This window comes from Salminus brasiliensis, chromosome 11 (assembly GCF_030463535.1).
Source record: "Salminus brasiliensis chromosome 11, fSalBra1.hap2, whole genome shotgun sequence".
Taxonomy (NCBI): domain Eukaryota; kingdom Metazoa; phylum Chordata; class Actinopteri; order Characiformes; family Bryconidae; genus Salminus; species Salminus brasiliensis.
This window is the reverse complement of record NC_132888.1, coordinates 17,690,728-17,703,492: the sequence shown is the minus strand read 5'-3', so window position 1 is coordinate 17,703,492 and position 12,765 is coordinate 17,690,728.

Genomic DNA, 12,765 nt, shown 5'->3' with positions numbered 1-12,765 from the left:
ACCACCACCATGTTTGACAGTCAGTGTGTGTTTTACAAGGCTGATTTATACTTGTGTGTTGGTGCGTTTCAATGCAACTGTGTTGACTTCTTTGGTAAAAAAGAAGGCTACAAAAGAAGGCTGAAACTGAATGGATTATATTGTTGGCTATATGTATAATGGATGGCTATGTGTAGGCTATGTCTAGGCAATTCAACACAGAAGCTTAAACTGGCTTTGTGGAATGCTGTGTTAACTTTCCGCCAGATGTAATGGCAAAAAGTAATGGCTGGATGGATGGAAGGATAAATGATTAGATTTAGACGACTAGATACTAAAGCTGAATACTAAATTGTGTGGACAGTATTTACAAATACTTAACACACATATTTACACTTATTTATACATAAACACGGTACAAAACATCAGTGCAAGAGAAAACAATGAGCTGTCAACCTAAAGCATTACCACCCAGCAGTGTGTGAGATGTGTTCTGTGGCTTGTATAGAGTGTGGGTTTGATTTTTGTGTGATTACATTGGTTTGTGAGTGAATGTGTTTGTGAGTGTTTATTCCTTGTGTTACACATCCCTCAGCCATCTGTCTGTCGGACATCCAGACCAGTGCTACAGTCCACTCGAGGGAAATCCCCTCTTTTAGTGTAGGTGGTGCCAGTGCATGGGCTTCCCATAAGCAGCAGAGTCCATCCAGCTTGATCAGCCTGCGTGCTCTAAGCATGGAAACACCACTGCATATGTTTTTCCCTCTAATCCGTCTGCGGTTTTTCACTTTTCAATTTGACACCCACAAGACACGCAAATGCATACACACACGTACACACAAAACAACCCCACCCACCCTCTCTCTGTCTTCCCACCCTATTTACGTCTCCGTGTGTGGCTCAACTCTCAACTTTCTTGGTCTGGTCACTCACTGTCAAGAGCAGCTGCTACAAGCAGATTATTGCTTTTGGGTTGTGAAGTGGTCAGTTCAACAGACTGTTGTGTATCTTTGCAGGATGGTGATATGTGGTCATTCAGATCTGGGCCTCTTTGCAGGCCCAGACTGGGCTCATGGAGGGGTCATATAAATACAGCAGAGACCAGGCCCATCTTCTGGCCACAGTTTTATTGATGCTCCTCTTAAGACGAATGCAGGAGGGAAAGCATTAGAGTCAGACCCCGTTGGCTGTAAAATGTATAAATAGTGTGTGAGACACAAGTATGATCCCACAGAAGCATGTGGGTTGTATTTACTCGTGTAAACATCGCAACATCTGAAACATGATTCATAAAGTGTTTTGCTGTTGCTGTATCTGAGTAAATGATATTAGCACATAAAATTACTGACATGCTATAGATAGATGATCACAGTTCCCCATAATTGCTCTCATACTGACATAGCCAACATAAGTTGGCAGAAATTACAGAATAACAGGGCTGTAAAAGGACAGGTGAACTATATTTAAGTGAAAGTACGGGTACTGTGTCAATGAAATGTGAAAGTATGGAGCCGGTGTGCTCGAGTGGATTGTTCTATGTAGAACCATAACAACTGAAAGATCCATTTGAGTGCTCAGATGGTTCCTTTACTGTGTAAAGGATTCTTCCTATAGGTTTCAGTGGTTGAAAATCTAACCGTTCAACTTTATCAAGTCATACTTGTTGCAACTAGCAGTTAAATGCTTTGACGACTGTCCCATTATATAATAATCAAGAACAATATGAAGATTAAAAAACAGAAATATGTACAGATAATAAAAAAGAATATATAGGAATGACAATATATATAAAAATATATATATATAGATAAATTTAAGGATAAAGTGTGCAGTTTTATTGTGCAGTGTAGTGTGCTACGTAACACTATATACAGGGCCTCTAAAAAGTTGCCCAGCTACTGTGGTGTAGCATCACTACTGCATCAATAGTATTGCTATTGTGGGATCAGCAACGCTACTTCTCCGGCTGCCGACCTTACCCAGCATCGTCATGGTGGCGTTAGCATTGCTACGCCAGTGTTAGCATCACTACTACTGCATTGGTCACAAGCCATGTTCATGAGGTCCTGAGTCCTTCACAAAAACTGGTAAATATGTGGTTTATAGAAAGGCTCTGAGGGCAAGGCTTGAGTCTTTTACCAAGACGGGTCACATGAAACATAATACATGTCATTTTATGCCACAGCATCTTTTCCAAAATACAGAGCAGACATTTTGGCCCCAGACTCCTCATTGTTGAAATGCCTTTGAAGAGTCTATGTAGTCAGAAGCGATCCGGCAAAAATAGACTTACCTTATTTTCTTGTTTGCCTTTTTTTTATATTTTAATGCTAAAATGAACATTTTTACAAAGTTATGTCAATTAACTTTAATTTATAATTTGACATTAAAGAGTTTTTTTTTATTTGGTAAATTCTTTTTAATTATATTGACCATGATTTCATTTATACATAAGGGGTGAAAATGTTTTTTAGGCACTGTATAGCACCAAAGCGGGTTTTACTACCATTTCAAGTCAAATAACTTTTTCAGTATAATACAGAACCCTTAGTAAAACGTGATAGCGTAAGATACCAATCTATAAATATTTTATAATTAAATAATTATATAAGTAATTTAAAAGTCAACCTGAAATCAAAATAGACATAGTTAATGACATTGTTTTTTCATGGCTCTGGTCGTGATTGATCTTATTATATCTTTATAAGACAAAAGAGAAAAGTCCTGTTTTCCTGTAATTGTCCCTCGCAGTGTAAAGACGTCTGCAGCCTTCTAAAATATCTTTTCTAAAACATCCTTTGGCTACATCACCTTGCACCAGCAGGAGGAGGAGAAGAACACTAACTGATAACATCATCTTTTACCTCCTACTCACACCACCCCACTTATCATTGAGTGAAAACACTCATTTAGGTCAGAGGCCCTCTCAGAAATATTACAATGTACAGAATGAAAAGTGCATTCTGATGTCTGATCCACATTCACTTTCAGTTTGGACATTAACTGAACATACATCACATACACCATTAATCCTATCAAAGCCTAGTCCCTCCATGAATCTAACCTAAAACATTAAGATCCTGTTTACACCTGGTCACTTTTTGTGACTAGTATCTGGATTGCATCCTTATAATATTTCAGACACATGCATGCACACTTGGTAGTCAAATCAGGTGCAAATCTGATTGCTGTGTGGGACGGAATATATAAATTCTATGTACATTTACTGGTGTTTCAATTGAACTGGAAGGGGTTTTGGTTGTTCAGTGCATGTTGTAGAGACGGATGTGTTTGCACTGCTATAATGTGGCTGAAATGTGTCTTAGACCACCTCCTGAAGTGATTTGAGTGATCAGATTTGTATCTGTAGTAAATGAGTATTGGGTGAGGGTTTACACTGGCATTTTTATGTAGCTTGACCAGATATAATCCTGATAATCGAAACATATAAAGTAACTGTATTAGGATGAACTGTATTACACTGAACTTTTTGAACTTAAGTTTAGTAAATATGCAAATTATGTTGCAAAAGTCAAACCCTCTGTGTCACCTCCATAACAACACTTCTGAGAAATGTAGACAAGGGAATTAAAAACGGCTGTGTTTTATATCCTAAGAGTGCAGAAGCAGAACACACAGCCTATGTCCAGCAACACACATCCTCTCACACCTCACACTGCAGTTCTCGTCATTTATCAGTATTCTATTCTTGTATTCTTGTTGTCTTTCTGGTACATTTCTTGGTCAGTTAAAACAAATCCACATACCCCTGATCACATTTTTCAGCAAAAAAGTGTCACGCAAACAAGCTTACCTGTTGTATTTCCCAGTTTTCAGACTTTTTTTTATCTCGATTTACTCGTTTATGTCAAGCTCATCATCATAATTTAAAAAAATAATACTAAATCTTACACCATTTACTCAATGTCCACAAGCTACACTATGTTTCCAAATGTTTGTGGACACTCCTTCTAATAAATGCATTAGAGCAGATGGTGGGGTGGTGATCATCCTGAACATCCTGACCTCACTAACCCTCTTGCCGCTGAATGCAATCAAGTCCTCACAGCAATGCAGTCCAGAATCTAGTAGAAAGAGTACTATCCCTGGATAGTAGAAACAGTTACTCCAACAAAAGCAGGATGAATTATTTTTGAATACCTCTGATTTTGGAAGGAACAATGAATGAGCAGGTGTCCCAAAACTTTTATCCATATAGTGAATGATAGATAGTGTCTGTCAGTCAAAATCTTGTAATGGCAACTTTCCAAAAGAAGGAAATGTCTTCTTAACTGCAAAACAAAAGTCAAAATAAAAATATGTGCTATTTTAAAACATTTCTGATGGTTCATTCATCATGAAATTTTGACGCAGTGTAAAGAACAGCCACCAGATTCACACTATGTCCAGATATTTAAAGTGTTTTGCTATGACGTTAATCTCAATTGTACTCTAAATCTGGACTCTCACTTTTGTCCTTCCATTGTCTGGTTTTGGGATTGTCTTATATATAAACCTTTGTCCTCATGCTCTGAGGAGTTTTTCCTGTCACTGTCACTGGCTGGCTCATTAGGAGCTAACAGTTGTCAAAAGCTGTGTAAATGAATCGAACTGAACAATACAAAGGCAGACGTCGTGCTGCACACCCCGTGGTGCGAGCCTGCCGTGCAGATCTCTGCTAAATGAACAAGAACACAATGGCTGGGGGAAAGTGCTGCGCCAGACTGAAAACACACCTTTGAAATGTCCAAATGAAGGGGAGCTTGAGTCGTTTTTGGGGGGCCACATGCTGCTGCACATGTGTTTGCCTACGTGCGCTCGTGCACGTGACGTCATGAGGCAGGCGTCCTGCATCGCTCTGCACTGATTCTAAACTCCCATATATGATTAGCCTCTTTGCGGCCTTCCAGGAAACTGTTCCAGCTTTTTCCCCTCAGACCTTTTTTTTCTCTCTCCCCAGACGTGGGGCGATTAGAGAAGAAGCCGTGAGCTGAACGTGAGCTTCCCAAGAGGCTGACTGATGACTTTCATTTCCATATGGTTCCATATCACTGCAGCTCTGCACTGTAATTTGAGGGCAGCCATCTTGCCTTCATCTGTTATTGCGCTGGAGAAGGATTAGGCTGCAAGTTAAAAAGACCCTCTATCACAACTCACATTTGTCTTCTGGTCCCCTGCTTTTACTGAGCCTTATGGTTAAGTGGCTAGGTCAGTGTGAGTTTTGGAGGATCTTCAGAACGTTTAGAAGATGAAGAGAGCAATGTAGTTTTTTTTACAGTGAGGCACTGAATTGAACTGATTTAAATGTGTACATAGTTTCCACACCAATAAAACACATTACATTAGCACACCTGGCCTATCCATGCTCCTTCCTTCTTGCGGAGCAGATAGACCAAATCTGAATGATTGTGAACATACAGCAGCCAAACAGCTTCTTTTATATAGCAGTAAATATGCTTCCTGCTCTAGCACACCACCTTCAACTCAGTAAAGGCCTGTCAATTGGCTATACAGCTGGATCAGGTATGTTGGGACCAAGATAAACACTAATATGTGCAGGGCAGGGGGTCGTCCAGGCAACAAGATCTCATAAAATTTGTACATTTATGATTAAAACTTTGCCCCAAGAGATTTTATGATTCACAAAAGTGAACCACTTCTTTAGACAGCAGCCGTGGCCTTAAGGTTAGAGAAATTGGTTTGGGACTGTTAGGTCGCTGGTTTGATCCCCTGCACTAGCAGGAATTGGGGGTGTGAAAGGGTGAAGGAACAGCACTTTTCCTTCCTCTCAATATTCAAGGTTGAAGTGCCCTTGAGCAATGCACCTAACCCCCAACACTTATTTGGGTTGTACTGCTGCAATAGCTATAAAATATGATCTTAATCATTAGGCTAGTCATAGTAAGGGACATTATGAATTTCATGAGTACAGATAAATCTCATTTCGGGAGTACAATGTGCTGTAAAACATTCATTCATGGCATTTTAGCTGACGCTCGTGTCCAGAGCGACTTACTAGGTAACTCATATTACAGAGGTGGGCCAATGTAGTGTTAGGAGTCTTGCCCAAGCTTGCCCAAGGAGTCTTGCCCAAGTAAAAGCCTGAGCCTCTATGGAATCTCTATGGAGCCTCTATGGAATCCTCTACATTGATGGCCACAATTCTTTATTTTGATTATGTGTTCAGGTTTCCAGTGTGCCTTAGGCTACAATCAGACAGACCAAGAGAACTGAAAAGTGAAATTATAGATATCTTATGGCAACATACTTTATTTTCTTTATGTATTTTTTATGGCATAATAAATGTCTAGTTAAGCTTTTTAGTTTTATTTATTATTTATGTCTTGTTAAATAGACAAGTGATTGCAGAACACCTGCAGTGCCACTGTTGTAGAGGTATTTAACTCCCTCCCACCCTCATACACACATTTTAGACCCCTGCCCTGTGCGTCTCCAGTGTCCTCTTTTTTGAACACCAACATATGGCCCCCCTACTGTTAGCTGACAACAGACAACAGTTAGCGTTCCCCTCCGAATGTGTTGTGTTGTGTTGAGCTGTCCAATGCTAACTAGTTTGTGGAATTGGCAAATCACTAAACAGGGAAGAAAAATGAGAGAAAGAAAGAGAGGAACAGCTGAGATGTCAAAGTGGAGAGAGATCAGGTCCCCTCCCTTGCTGTAATACTCGAGAAGGGTCACGGGGGCAGATTCCCAGCCAGTAAAATAGTAAGTCTGGATGGAAAACTGTGCGGCCGCTGCCGGCCCCCCTCTCTCCAGCCCTCTGTCTCCCCTTCCACCCTCTGGACACACTGCTGGGAAGTGAGGTCATACACACTGCGTTTTATCAGAGCTGAGAGGAGCCAGCATTTCTCCTCTGTCCTTCTGTTTTTCTCTCGCTCTCTGTCAGTCTTTCTCTCTCTCATTGTCTCTCACCCCTTCTCTTTTATTTATACTTCTCTGACTGTTTATCATTCTATGTCTCTTTTTTAGCTTTACTCTCTCTCTCTTGCACTCTCTCTCTCTAGTTTCTCTATTTGTCTGCATCTCATCCTCAGCTTGAATTTGTCTCTCTCTCCCACCCTCTTTTTTTTTAACATTACTTGACTTTCTGTTTATCTTTCTCATGGTCTCTTACCCGGTCTCTCTCTCCAGCTTCATCCTTAAAGCTCTCTCACCCTCTCTCTCTTCCTCCCTAAAGTGGGTGCTGTGAAGTGAGGAGCAGAGTGTCATCAATGGCCCTGGCGCCATCACACCCTTCACTGTTCTCCTCTGTCCTCAATAAGGAGCAGTATATCAATCAGTGATTGCAGGACTGGGGACAGAGCCTCCAGCATAAAGGCCCAGAGGCTTTACTTCTGCTCCTGAGTCCATAAATCTCACATCGTCCACCGGCTTACATAGACTTGGCCAGAGCGGTGCACTCCCACCATTGATCCTCCTGTTCCATGGCCTGGGGTCAGAGCACTACAGGCCCAGCCTAGGCCCTCAGCCCTCAGCTAATCATTAAAGCCAGAACTCAGGGTGTGGACACAGAGTTAGCTGGCAAAAATACAATGTCTTCCTGCTGTGTGGAGAACTTTACTGCTAAGGGTAGAGCACTTGCCTTTCACACTTCTAAAAATTAAGGTTTTTAAGTGGTTCTTGAATTGGAGAATCTCACCATTATTTCTAGGTTCTTTACCTTCAAAAATGTTCCTAATGTACTTTAGATTGCACTCATTGCTGACACAGATGTGCACAGCTTGTCTAGTCCCTGCAGAGAAGTGTTGCCAGTAGAATAGGACTCTCTGAAGCAGATAGATCAACATAAATGTATTGGTACTATGCCTAATGCCAGGCATGGGCTAGAGGGGTATAAAGACCTTATTACCTTGATTTCAGGAGAAGCAATAAATGAGCAGGTGTCCCAATACTTTTGTCCATATAGTCTATTTTAAAGAGTGTCAAGTGGTTATCTTTCTGTGCTGATCTAGGAACAGATTTCTCAAGTTCACCCACAGGAATGTAAAATCCGAGATAAATTCAGGGCTTTTCAGTGAGTGTTTCATGTCTCTGTGACACGTCTGAACAGGTTTCAACGCCAATCGAGGTTTAGGACATTTTTGTTCTCAAATCTCCTGAGAAATGACTTGAATTTTTTGTCTCATTGATCATATGAAAGGTTTTAGGACTTTTGGTCTCGCATAGCTTAATCAAAACTTCTCATCATTCCTGAGCTCAGACTCTCCTCAGAAATCTCTTACAAATCTCTGAGATGCTGTAGCCCCAGGATCATCTCATGACTTTCCCTTAAATGTGATGTAGTGGTGGAGAGACTGAAATAAGATTTTTCCTTTTACTCAAGTAAAATGATACAGGAAGATGACAAAATTTTGCACCTAATAATTGAAGCTACACATAAGGCCCAGCCCGTTCCCTTCCCCCATAGTTTAACTATATCGCAAGCTCCATCAGATAGGCACCTCCCTTCGCCAGTGTTGCGATGAATTAAACCAACTTCCACAATCATCTCTCTTTCTTCTGTGTTGATGTGGCCGTTTATGATTCTCACTCATGAGTTTTAAAATGGGCTAAATATCTCTGTTTCTCCTTCACTGCTAAAACATAAAAGTGGCAAAAATGCAATTAGGTTTTGCCATGGAAGAACCTCTGGAAGAACCTTTCAATGGATGCCTTGTTAAAGGACTATTTTTGTAAATGACACATGTTAGCATCAAGAAATTTTCTTTTTTCTTTTAAAGTTGGAGGAACTTTCATATTCTTTAAAGGTTCTATGTCAATCAAAGCCATGTCCAAGCCATGAACCAATTGGAAAGAATAATGTCCTTTATTTGAAGTATAAATGTCCATTTGGAGAGTCTTAAATAAGCCCTAAATGATCTTAACATTGGAAAACCCCTGTTAGTTTCAAGACAGCAGAAAGAAAATAATAATAAGAAAAGCACTGTATAATTACAGTATACTGCATATCACTGCTATCCAAAACATATTTTATACAGTACTATGCTAACATTTTGGGCCTTTACCTGTTTTAAATAAATTGTTAAAGATCAAGTATTATTAGGAAAGATGCAAGCAACATAAACACAGTAAAAAACAACAAAAGTTGAAAAACTTGAGGAAAGATGGATGTTTTGGAGGCTAGTTTGAAGAACAGTGCATGGATTTGTTCAGTTCCATTACATATAAAAAACTCCCATGAAGAGAGCCTTGGAGATATTTTAATTTAAACACATTGATATAAACCCCCTATTTTTTGTATAAATGATATTTGTATTTATTCTAATATCAGTGGTTTACTGAGTAAATAAACCATTACTGCCTTTCTGTTGTAATTTATACATGTGCCTAAAACTCTGGCACAGTACTGTGCATTATTTGAATACAGTAGCTGTCCTGCATATTATATGAACATTTAATAATGAATGGAGCAATATAAATGCTCCAAAAGTACTTATAAAAATATCTTTACACTGATTTGAATTAAATGTTGAGAATGTTAACCCCTTCTCTTATGACCAGTTAATATGTTGGAGTTTCTTGTTTTCCTATTGCCAAACTCTTAACCATAAACATAACCACTTTGGCCTCAAATTAGTGTAAAAGGCAGTTTTGCTCATATACGGATACTTTGCTCATTCAGTATCTCTGCTCTGCCCCCCTGGACTAATCTCTTCAAGGCTCTCCAGCCGGCCTGTCTTTTCCTCTGCGCTTATCATTAGCCATGACGGATGCCCAAAAGGCCTTCCCACCCTCCCTGGCCTCTGCAGCACTGCGCTGCTGACTCTGGAGCAGATTACTACTCCTGCTGTCACAGCAGGGCCAACACTACAGTTTACTGTAGTCTTCCTCTTCTGCCACACATCTGTTCCACTCTAAAACCTCATAACTGTCAGTCTGGGAGAGCAAATAACAGTCTTAGATACGCAGAGCTCTAAATCTATTATTTTCTATTGCCTCCACTGTACTTCTCTCTCTCTTATATAAAGGGAATTTACAATTATGTTCAAAAAACAGACTCTTGATAGCTGCAGCTCAGCAGGCAGAGCCCCGCAGTGGGAAACAAAGGTGATGTTGTATAAAAGACCTGCAGGCTCTCCCTGCTTTTTTCTGTGTCTGTTGCCAGTGTGCCCCTGGGCAAGGCCCTTAACCAATAGCAGCTTAGAGTTAGTATTGTTGTTTTAGTATGTATTTAATTTACATTGTGCAATAATTGCAATTAAAATGTAATTACATAATTAATTACAAAGTCTGACATGCACCAATATACACTCACCAAGCACCTTATTAGCACTTCCAACTGTCCTTCCTTGGAGCACAGTTGGTAGGTACTGACCACTTGTCAATCCTTGTCAAAGTGGCTCAGATCCTCATGATTACCCATTTCTCCTGCTTCCAACACTGGTTCATCGGTGTCACACAAAAACTTGTATCTCTTTTTGACATAATGTGAATCTAACAGTTTAATCCTTACTAAACTTTTCTTTTGAGCATTCAATATCTTTGCTTCACTAAGGTAACATATGTGGAGTCAAGTGTTCTGCTGGTGGAATCAGGTGTTCTGCTGGTGGATTCAGTTGTTCTGTTGTTAGAATCAGGTGTTCTGCTGGTGGAATCAGGTGTTCTGTTGTTGGAATCAGGTGTTCTGCTGGTAGAATCAGATGTTCTGCTGCTGGATTCAGGTGTTCTGTTGTTGGAATTAGGTGTTCTGCTGGTAGAATCAGATGTTCTGCTGGTAGAATCAGGTGTTCTGCTGGTGGATTCAGGTGTTCTGCTGGTAGAATCAGATGTTCTGCTGGTAGAATCAGGTGTTCTGCTGGTGGATTCAGGTATTCTGTTGTTGGATCAGGTGTTTTGCTGGTAGAATCAGGTGTTCTGCTGGTAGAATCAGATGTTCTGCTGGTGGATTCAGGTGTTCTGCTGGTGGAATTAGGTGTTCTGCTGGTAGAATCAGATGTTCTGCTGGTGGAATCAGGTGTTCTGCTGGTGGATTCAGGTATTCTGTTTTTGGAATCAGGTGTTCTGTTGTTGGAATCAGGTGTTCTGCTGGTAGAATCAGACGTTCTGCTGGTAGAATCAGATGTTCTGCTGGTGGATTCAGGTGTTCTGCTGGTGGAATTAGGTGTTCTGCTGGTAGAATCAGATGTTCTGCTGGTGGAATTAGGTGTTCTGCTGGTGGATTCAGGTATTCTGTTGTTGGAATCAGGTGTTCTGTTGTTGGAATCAGGTGTTCTGCTGGTAGAATCAGACGTTCTGCTGGTGGATTCAGGTGTTCCGCTGATGGAATCAGGAGGAGAAATCTAGAGCCACAATTTTATACTTCTTACCAGCCTGAGGATATTTACCACATTAATGATGTTACATGTCAAAAATGTTTATTTTTATTATATTATTATATATTATATATAATATAATAATAATATTATTGTTGTTGTTGTTGTTGTTATTATTATTATCTTATTTTCTTAGCTGCCTAAGGCTTCCACACAGTATTGTAAATATGATTGGCTAATTCACTTGTTGTTATGTTGGTACGTACACATTTACTGATCTACTAAATTTAGAGAAGTCACTGCGTCAGTTACTCTTTTAATTTACTTGTTGTTATGAGCAATGGCGTAACACCATCATCACTTATAAGAACAATCTCTGGTGTGTATATTGTCATGTCTCGGTGTGTTTATATGGGCTGGGCGATGGAGCGCATCCAGGAAGAGCCTGTTTCAGAGCAGTGCCAGGTAAGAGCTAACAGCTTCGGTGCGCCTGCTCATGTGCAGGTGTGCACACAGTGATCCACAGCACCTGGCACTGCTCCCCTGGCAGGTGAGCACAAGCACGTATGCTGTAAGTGCCGTAAGCACAGCGACGAGCCATAGTTCATGACCCCTCATCACGCCCATCAGTAACACTTTCGTTCCAAGTTCATAGGCGCACAGTGGGCCGCGTTGATGGACACCCACTAACTGGTGTGAGCTCACCAGAGGAAGCGTGTGTTTCTGTTAGAAGCACGTCAGTCGTCATGGTCTCCATGGTCTGTTTGTGCTCATACAAATGAGGATTTTACACACATACATACACACACGCTGAAGCATGCGCTCACGCACACCTAGTTCACTTCACCTGCAAAGAGTCCCTGAGCTTCAGCACTGAAAGCAGGCCTCTTTCTGGTAAATAGCTCACACCATATGAAACTTTTACAGCAGGCCGTTCTCACACAGGCCTTTGTTTGGCTCTGAAGGTTTATTAAGCTCTGTGAGGGAGTCAACTTTTTTTTTTACCTGATTTAGTAACCACTGACATCTTGGAGAGAGTGAATCATGCAAAAGTGCCAATTTAGAATTGCGAAAAGTAATCTCAAAAGCCCCTGCCTGCGCTATTCATGCTTTTGCTCTATTTTTTTTTTTTTAAAGCGCAGATGCACTGCATGGCCAGCTTCGTTAGAGTGATGGTAGGTTGCAGCTTTCATCTGCAGCACATAATCAGAGGCTTGCTGCCAAGAATGGAGGGGGTTTGACACGTCAGGCACGCCGGCGAGCCAAAAGCGCTCATTCCAGGGCTCTTTCTTTCGGCCTTTTGACAAACTGACAAACTCGTCGCTGCCTTCGTTCAAGCGAGCTACTGTATCTGCTGAACCCTGGTACTAGAAGGAAAAGAAAAATCTGTTTTTCTTCTCCTGAGCAAGAAAAAAGAGAGTACATTCTCCACACTGCCTGTCATACAGCAGCCATCAGGATCAATCCCCACTGCCAGGACAAACAGGCCAACCGGCAAGCCTGTCCAAACCAC